General features: G+C 45.1%; 1 long non-coding RNA gene across 1 annotated transcript; it reads left to right on the top strand.

Annotated features, from left to right (window-relative positions):
- Positions 1 to 291: 291 nt before the first annotated feature.
- LOC145399086 (uncharacterized) lies at positions 292 to 4,407 on the top strand (the record flags this gene model as incomplete). Its single annotated transcript, XR_013897224.1, has 2 exons — positions 292 to 429; positions 3,976 to 4,407. It is a non-coding gene; the product is annotated as an uncharacterized LOC145399086 (long non-coding RNA).
- Positions 4,408 to 9,550: the final 5,143 nt, after the last annotated feature.

Genomic DNA, 9,550 nt, shown 5'->3' with positions numbered 1-9,550 from the left:
AGATAAGGTTTTTGTATTGCTCTATATTGTGTTGTAATGTCTGCTGAAGTGTCCTGTGTCTAACTGTGGTAATATACGTGTATGGTGTTGCTGAAGGTTTTTAAGTCCTACCTCTCTTTATTGCACTAGCTCCGGTCTCGAAAGAGGACCCCGCTCCACGTTGGGTAAAATAGGTACGAGAAGTCGAGCCTAATTCAACCCAGCATTACAATTATTATTATTATTATTATTATTAACTTAATCGTTTTATTACTCTCTTCTGCCCCTGTTTCTCTCATACTTAATCTCAAACATGCCTTCCCTGCCCCCAGAAACCCGACCCCCAATGGTTCCTTTGGCTTCGAGTGGGAGGCGGTGGGTGAGGGGACGGGCCTTCCCCACCTAGACATTCAGCCGCAGCCGGTTATGAGAAATGACACGCGAAGACAGGTGTGAGAGAGAGAGAGAGAGAGAGAGAGAGAGAGAGAGAGAGAGAGAGAGAGAGAGAGAGAGAGACAGAGACAGAGACAGAGACCTACAGACCTACAGAGAAATATGATGTGAGAAAATAGAGCATTGCTGATGATAGAGTTATTATTGATTATTATTGTTACTGCCTGACAAAAATAATAATAATAATAATAATAATAATAATAATAATAATGATAATAATAATAATAAATAATGATATTATTATTATTATTATTATTATTATTATTACTATTATTATTATTATTATTATTACTATTACCATTATTATTATTATTATTATTATTATTATTATTACTAATTATTATTATTATTATTATTACTAATTATTATTATTATTATTATTATTATTTTTACTAATTATTATTATTATTATTATTATTATATAATAATAATATTATTATTAGAATTAGTATTATCGTTATTATTGTTATTGTTATTATTATTGTTACTGTTATTGTTTTGATATTATTATTATTATTATTATTATTATTATTATTATTATTACTGATACTGTTATTTTAATATTGTAGTACCGTAATAGTAGTAGCTGTTCCTTAGGCTGTCTGGCCGAACAGCCCCGAGTCCCTTAGGAAGGCCATGGCCGAGACCGGGCTTTCCCACAGAGCTCTCAAAGCGTGTATGTTGTGTTGTTGTCGTAGGTGGTTGTGTGCAATGCAGTCTTCCATAATGTGCTTAATAGTATGGGGTGCTGTGTTGCATCCTGGACAGGCATCAGCAACGGAGTCATCCAGCCTCTTCTGGTAGCTCAAGAGGGCTGGATGGTACCCACATCTCAGCCTGGCCAGGTGGACCCTGTCCTCACCAGGAAGATAGGATTCAGAAGGGTGGATGTCAGAAGGCCGTGCATGCAGCTGTGTGTTGTCTTTAAGTGACTGAATGGAGCAGCGAGTGATCTGAGTGTGGATATGCTTCTGGAAGCTGGTCTGAGGTGGGCGATGGGGGAGAGATGACAGTATTTGTGTATGGTATCGTGTGCTGGGTGTTGTTTTGATGTTCCTTGGTGTGGGTGGATGTGCTGACATGTACTGTAGTGGATGTTGTGGGTTTGTGGAGGCTGCAGCAAGAAACTGGGTGCCTCTCATGTCTAGGTGGTCCTTGACTTTGAGGACTTTGGTTTCTTGATGTAGGTGGTCTGTGGATGTAGTGGCTGTGCAGCCTGTGATTATTTTTAGGGCCTTGTTCTGTATGGTCTGTAGGGTGTTGTAGTGTGTTTTGGTGAGGTTAGAAGCCCAGGCAGGGCTTGCATAATTCATCAGTGAACGTATCAATTGTTTGTATACTGTGGTGGTGGTTTCATTGTTGTGTCCGAATGTTGTATGGGCAAGTGACCTCAGAGCATTGAGTCTTCGTGTTATTTTATTTTTAATGTTTGTGATGTGTTGTTTAAATGACATTGATATATTGTATGTTACACCAAGGATTTTGGGTGTGTGTGTGTATGGGTTAGGGGGGTGTTGTTTATGGTGAGGTGTGGGATGTGACTGTGTTCTGCTGTTCAGTTTGTGAGAAGAGTCACTGTAGATTTGGCTGGAGCTATTGTGAGCTTCTTTGTGTGAACCATTCGTGTAGTGTGTTGAGGTAAGGTTGAATGATGTGTGCAGCTGTGTTTGCGTTTTGATGCGTACATGTAAGTGTTATATCATTTGCATAGGAAGCTATGTGTATCTGTGGCGTGTGGGGTGTGGGTATGTCGTGCATGTAAAGGTTAAAGAGTGTAGGGGACAAAACAGATCCTTGGGGGACGCCGTTTGTGAAGTTTCTGATGTTAGAAGACTGACCGGCAAATGTTACGTGTGCACATCTGCCTGCTAAGTAGTTTGCCAGCCATCTTTTTGTGTTATTGTGCATGTTTGTGTTGAGTATTTTGTTTGTGAGGTTGTGGCGGGGGATGGCATGAAAAGCTCTGCTAATGTCTAGTGTGACTAGGAGCGTTCTGTGTGGTTGCCTAGCTGAATTCATGCCATCGAAAATTCTCTGTGTAAGGTCTGTAAGAAGGGTGTTTGTGGAGTGTAGTGGCCTAAAGCCATGTTGTAACTGGCCTAGCGGAATGTGAGGTGTGATTAGTTGTAGTACCAGTCATTCAGTGACTTTAGAGGGGATGCAGAGGAGTGTGATGGGGCGATGTGAAGAGGGTAACGTGGGGTCTTTGTTGGGTTTAGGGATAATGATGATATTGCCATGTTTCCAGATGTTGGGTATTATGTTGTGTGAGTAGCTGTAGTTTGATATGTTGGTGAGTGCTTAATATGCCTTGTGGTCCTAGGTGTTTAAGGTGAATGTTGCTTATGTTATCTGGTCCACAGGCAGATGAGTGCTTGAGGCTGTTAATGATGTGTTTCGTCTGGTTGCCAGTGAGAGGTGCGTAGTCTGGGTCTGTGGGGAACTGTCTCTTACTTGTGTGATTTGTTACCAGTGAGTATTTAATTGATTGTATTTATGTTGTGGTGTCATGTGGGGAGAGAAGTGACTTTGTGTGTGCAGTGGTATCTGCAAAGTTGATGGATTTGTGTACCAGGGTGATGAGTCCACCGCCACCGCCGTCGGCCCGGTCTTGTCGAATGGTGGTAAAGTTATGAAGTGTCGGTGTTTTCTGTGCTCTGTGTAGTTTTGTTTCTTGTAAGATGGCAATGTGTATGTTCTGTTGTTTGATGAATTGTATGAGTTCATGTATTTTGGTATTTATGCCATCTATGTTTAACTGAAGGATGTTTATGTTGTGTGTGCGATGTGTGTTGGCTGCTGCAGCACGGGAGGAAGGTGGTGTGGGTGGAGGGCAAGGGGTAGGAGGAGGTTGTGATGGAGGTAAGGGTTGAGGTGAATTAGGATGGGTTGGAATGGGAGGAGTTGGAGGACTGGATGGTGCGGGAAGGGTCGGTGAGTTTGGCTGTGGAGGTGTGAAGGAAGTAGGAGTAGGATTGGAAGGGGGGTTGATGAGTGAGGGGAAGGAACATAAGGAGCAGGTCCAGGTGTTTGTGTAAAGCTTTCTGGATGCAAGTGATGTGCAGGTGTAATGGGTCCAGTTCTTGCAGGAATTGCACTGAACTGAACCCTTTGTTTGTCAGCTCGACGTGATAGGTTTTGAGCATGTTGGACATATGTATTTGTTGGTGGGTCCTGGATTGCTCTCAATGTCCCCGGCCAGAAGAAGTCGTCGAGAAATGACAGCCGGGGAGTCATTTCTCGGTGTAGACAAAACGGTGTTGTTGTGTGTGTTGTGTTGGGAGATGTGGTACTTGCCCGGGCGACCGAAGCCACTCCCAGGTTCTCGTTCCCCGTGAGGGGCCGGGGGGGTTTGTGATGGTTTGGCCCCCATGCTGTCCTCCTCTTCTCTTCGACAGCCTCTGGGGGGTAGACCTACGACGAAGACGCCACCGCTCCAGGTCATTATCATCATTATTATTATTATTATTATTATTATTATTATTATTGTTATTATTATGATTATTGCTATTGATGTTATGATTCATTTTCTTCTCTATACAGGTGCGAGAGTTTCTGAGATCACTCCTGTCAACTCATCAGCTCCTGTGCATTGAGGATTAAGAAGAAGAAAAACGCATCGATGAGTCTTACCGTGTCGAAGTCCTCTTATCTATCTCTCTACAGTCTATCTATCGATCTATCTATCTATCAGGCTTGTGTTGAAGGGAGAAGACTTCATTCACGTGTTGACACCAATATGGCCAGGTGGTGCAGTCCAGTTATACAAAAGTCTTTCATTCCCCTCCCAATCCCCTGTAAGGAGGATCGTGAGCTGTGAGTGGAGGACAACTTCGGCCTGCAGTCCACTTGTCTCACGTTCAGATAAGCCTGGGGTGGCAGCTGCAACTTCTATTGTTTATCTTTTTATCTATCTGTTTATCTGTCTACTATCCCTCTCTCTCTCTCTCTCTCTCCCTCTGTCTCTGTCTCTGTCTTTCTCTCTCTCTCCCTCTGTCTCTGTCTCTGTCTTTCTCTCTCTCTCTCTCTGTCTGCCTCTCTCTCTCTCTCTGTCTGTCTGCCTTTCTCTCTCTCCCTCTATCTGTCTGTCTGTCTGTCTGTCTCTCTCTCTCTCTTCTCTCTCTCCCTCCCTCTCTCTCTCTCTCTCTCTCTCTCTCTTTATTTGTACCTACAGGCATGCGCCCTAATCCCTGAAGAGGTGTCCACAAACAAATTGTAGTCATGTTTGGGGATGCTAGTACAGTAGTAGCCTAGAAATGCATTTTACTTTATTGACAAAGGTATGTAGAGAAATAAAGATTGTTCAACATTTCATTTCTTTTTTATTTTGCCTTGTTTATTTTTTCTACATACAGTACACACACACGCTCAGGACAAGACTACAACACACAGAGGGAGTCAGTCTGCACTACGCCACCCCCACTACTCCTTCACCCCCCCGCTGGCCCCTCTACCCCACCTCACCCCTTACCCCTTCCCTCCTTATGTCCTTGGTGTGGGGTCAGGGGAGAGGGTAGGGGAGAGGGGGGAGAAAACAGGGGGCGGGAGGAAGGGGAGAGGGGGGAGATAACAGGGAGCGGGAAGGAGGGAAGAGGGGTAGGGTAGGTTGGCAGGGTACAAGTGTGTGCCCTGGATTAGGTAAACTATGTGAAATTCTTAACTTGTTCATAATGATTAATGTCTATTTTTGTCAGAGATACGGATTACAATGGAAGACAATTATTTTTTATACATATATTCATCGGTAATTATTATATGACCTTTAAAAGTACATGAATCCTTATGTAGTGTTCTCCATGAGAATCTGTGTGACAGTGACTCGCAAAAACATCTTGACAAAAGACTGGTAACGTTCCAGATTTTTTTTTTTTTCGTGACTCCTGATGCTGCGACAGTGATCTAAACTCACTATTTCTTGACCAGATTTGATGCTGTACTTTTCCTAGTCACGAGTAAGTGTTTGTTCTTTATAAAAGATTCATATCACAGTATCAGGTATCTATTATATCCAAGTTCTGCTGGCTGTATAAGAACCTGAGACAGCATCAGTGTGTGGCAGAGGTCTACTATTTGCTCTACTTTATAACCTTGTATTCTCTTGCTTGTTAAAGACATTGACATGAATGAACAGAAATGTTAACCATTACATGAAGTGACCTCGTCACTATGATGCATGAACGTCGGAAGCTGTAGCTAGACCTCCGCATCACCCCCCCCCCTTTCCTTGCTCGTTGTTGTCGTGGGGGGGGCTTCGGAGACATCGATGGGGACTTGATGTGTGGGGGAGCCATAGCAGGGTACCTTATTGTACTCCAAAAGTATAGGAGTCTGGTTGCTGGGTGGATGTCATATTTGTGCCTTCACTTTGCTCAACCCTCTCCCCTTTCCTTGGGTCCCTGTCGGTGCCTCAACTAATTTTGCAAGGCCCTTTTCTTCTACTATTGCTTCTTCTTTCCTTTTCTCCTATCCTCTCTATTCTATTTTTGGCATTAAAAAGTGTGGAAATTTTCACGTTCATCAAAATTCTCATCTGTGACCTCGAGTAAGTTGCAACAGGAAGGACATGGGTGTGCCCGTGGGCTATTGGCCTGGCCAATTGTGGAGGTCACGGTGGTTCGGCACTACCCCAGTATGTGGACCTTTGCAGGGACAGATCTCTGCAGAGGCGGAACTGCCGCCAAGCAGCAGCTTTCGGTTCCGGGGGTGCTGTTGCTTGGCTGTGGGACTCTCGGCCAATAGCCGGTGGCCCAGCATTGTGCTGGAAGACTTGGTCCTCCCGCACAGTGTTGCTATCCCTTGTACGGTAGGGTAGGGAGTGCATACTAGGAGACTGACCTCTACTTGGGTCGTTGGCTGGACCTGTGGACTCCACGTTCCGCCCAAATAGTCCTTTCTTTTTCAACAGTCACGATGAGTTTTCCTGTCTCCTTAGAAAATTATGGATAGTGTTATAGATTCCCCCTCCCCCGGTTCTGCCGATTGTTTGACCCCAACGACGACCCCGGCCTCTCTTCCTGGACTGGGTACTGTTACCTTTTCTCACCCCATTATGGTGACGACTCAGAGCTCCCTTTTGACTGTGGCCTCGACTTCTTCCCCTTCTCCTACACGTTCAAGCATACTAAATACTTCGTCCTCTTCGCCTACTGTGTCTTCCACTCCTCCAGCTCCTGCTTCTTGTACGTCAGTCAGCCCTTCTACTATCGTCACACTTCACCCTTACCTCCCTTCTTTATCTCCTGCTTCTAATCCTTCAGTATCCTCTGTTTCCCTCTCCCGACCTCGTCCTTCTTCCTATGTTGCTGCTCCTTCCCTCACCTCCTCAATTTTCGGTGCACAGACGTGGTCAAAATTTTTTAACATACAGGACACAACCGACGACCTCTCACTCCACCTCAGCCTCCTTCGACAAGTAGGCAGGGATGTCACCTTCTCGGCCCGTCCGAATGGTTCCTGCCTCCTTGTTGTTAACAGTGCTGCCCAAGCCGAGAAGGTTACATCCCTAGTTAGTAATACAGGACAACCCATCTCCGTGTCCCCAGACACCCAACTCAATTCTACCACTGGTACTGTACGTCTACTGTACCATCCTCGATGTCCTTCGGCCAGAGGGCTTTCCCAGACTGCGCCAATGATATTAAACTAATTCTGTCAGAACAACATCACCCAATACATTCAGTTCAATGTTACACGGTTCCTCCTCGTGGACGACGCCAAGAACCTGCAAATATTGTAAAAATTATTTTTGCCTCTCGCGATCTGCCCCCCACAGTCATCATTGGAGGCACTATTCTCCAAGTGCGAGAATACATTCCATCTCCTCACCAGTGCACATCTTGCTGGCGCTTTGGCCATCCAGCCAAGTACTGCAGATCATCTGCAGTCTGTGCCAACTGTGCACTGGCCAGTCATGCCACCTCAGACTGCACTTCCACCATCCGATATTGCCCTAACTGTCAGGGCGGCCATTCTGCCACCTACCGACAATGCCCAGTTTACCTCTTCGAGGCAGAAGTGTCCTCCGCCCACTAGAAAACTGGCCTCTCCCTTCATGAGGCTCGTCGTAAAGTTCGCGGTCTCGGTCATCACCCGAACGACACTTATGTACGTGTAGCTCGTCCTCCTCCCATAGTAACTTTGAATAACACAACTATTTCTTCATCCCCTTCTGTACCTGTCTGTGTATCAGCTGTCCCCTCTTCATTGCCTCTCTCCTCCTGTCTTCCCCCCACTTACTCTATCCCTACTCCTGTACCTGATGTCTCCTCTTCCCTTTCCCCTAGTACTTCCACCCCTCCCTCTTCTCTACCAAACCCTCCCTCTACCTCAACCCCCCCGTTACAGTCTCCTCTTGTTCCTGTCTCTAATTCTTTCTCTGTTTTAGATTCCTCTACCCCTACCTCCTCATCATCCTCTTCCTTACCTATTCCCTCTCCTCGTCCTTCCCCCCATTCCCAACCTCGTCCCTCCTCTCACCCCAGTTCTGTCTCTTCTACCAGCCGTTTGGCGCCTCTGGCCCAACGTACCATCCGACCCCCAGCCTCCTCTAATAGTAAACGCAGACTACCCACTGTGTCAGACTCTAAGTCCTCTCCCGCCCATCATCCTACTTCTCCAGCTCGTAAAGTTCGAGCGACGAATGCTCGTCCCTCTCAATCGATACACTCTGCCACATCTCAGTAGTCTTCTCAGTCACATCCCCGGACTACTCCACAGCCGGCTAATTGTAACAAAAAACCCTCCGGTGATGACGACAGTGAAACAATTCCTAAGATAATGGACTACATTTTAACTTCTTCGCCAGATCCAGTAAACAATGCTGCACCCTCTCTTTCCACCCACTCTGTTGAAGTTCACTCTGTGCCACTTGATCTCCCTCCTACTCCTCTCCCTCCTTCATCCCCCCCTCCACCTTCCATCTCCTCCTCCTCTTTACCCCCCTCCTCTTCCATCTCTTCCAGTACTCTATCCCCTCTATCACTCCCCATGCCTCCAGGCTATGGTGACCATCCTGCACGTCCACCAGTTTAACCTTCTACCCCTATTCCTACCATCGTAACCATTCGATAATGCATGTTATTATTTTGTAATATTTCCAGTTTAACATATTTTACTTCCTTTGTATATTTTATCATTAATGTCTTTTTATCTTTCCTAGACTCTGTTTTTCTGTTAGGTCTTATTTTTTATTTTTGGTTTTTTAAAGTTTTAATGTCTATTTTACAATGGAACATATGCAGTTTTACGGCCCATTGCAACGACCTTCGCTATCTTCTTTCAGTTTACTCTCCATCCTTAGTTTGTCTACAAGAACCCCGTTTGCCTTCCCCTCCGGTACCTATACCTGGCTATGGTTTCTTGTTCTCCCCTGCTTCTCTTTCTGCATCAGCTATCCTAGTCCATCATACTGTTCCTTTCGAACATCTGTCCATTAATACCACCATTCCATGCCATTTTATTCTGGTTTTTCTCAAACATTGGATTACAGTGGTTTCTGTTTATTTCTCTCCATCCCAGCCTATCGATTTCTCTGCCTTATCTCTTTTACTATCCCAATTACCCACTCCAGTTTTATTGTTGGGAGATTTTAACTGTCGTCATGCCTTATGGGGCGACACCATTACTAATTCGCGTGGCCGCCAACTTGAATCTTTTATTTTTAATAATAATTTATCCTTATTTAATACAGGAATGTCAACGCACATTGACGATAAAACTCATACTTTCTCCTGTCTGGATCTCTCCCTGTGCTCCTCTTCTGTTTCTCTAGATTTCCATTGGTCTGTCCTTTCGGACGCCGTATATAGTGATCACGTTCCTATAAGGCTTACTTTCACTACATATTGTCCCATACTCAGGTCCCCTCGATGGAGTTTTCCAAAAGCTGACTGGCCAACATTTACTTCTTTAACCGTTCCTTCTATACACTCTTCTTCCTTCGCTACTGTTTTAGATATGCTTACATATTTTAATGTATTAGTTCTGAGTGCAGCTTTGACAGCGATTCCTAGGTCGTCCCGTCCTTTTACTTCGAAGTGCGTACCTTGGTGGGATTCGGACTGTACTGTGGCACTCCGGGTTAAACGTGCACGTTGGAAGAGTTTCCTGCGCAAACGCA

Source organism: Coenobita brevimanus, chromosome 47 (assembly GCF_032717465.1).
Source record: "Coenobita brevimanus isolate Jiangsu-jjx chromosome 47, ASM3271746v2, whole genome shotgun sequence".
NCBI classification, from domain to species: domain Eukaryota; kingdom Metazoa; phylum Arthropoda; class Malacostraca; order Decapoda; family Coenobitidae; genus Coenobita; species Coenobita brevimanus.
Note: the sequence above shows the minus strand (reverse complement) of the source record. Positions and strands in the feature narration are given on the sequence as shown.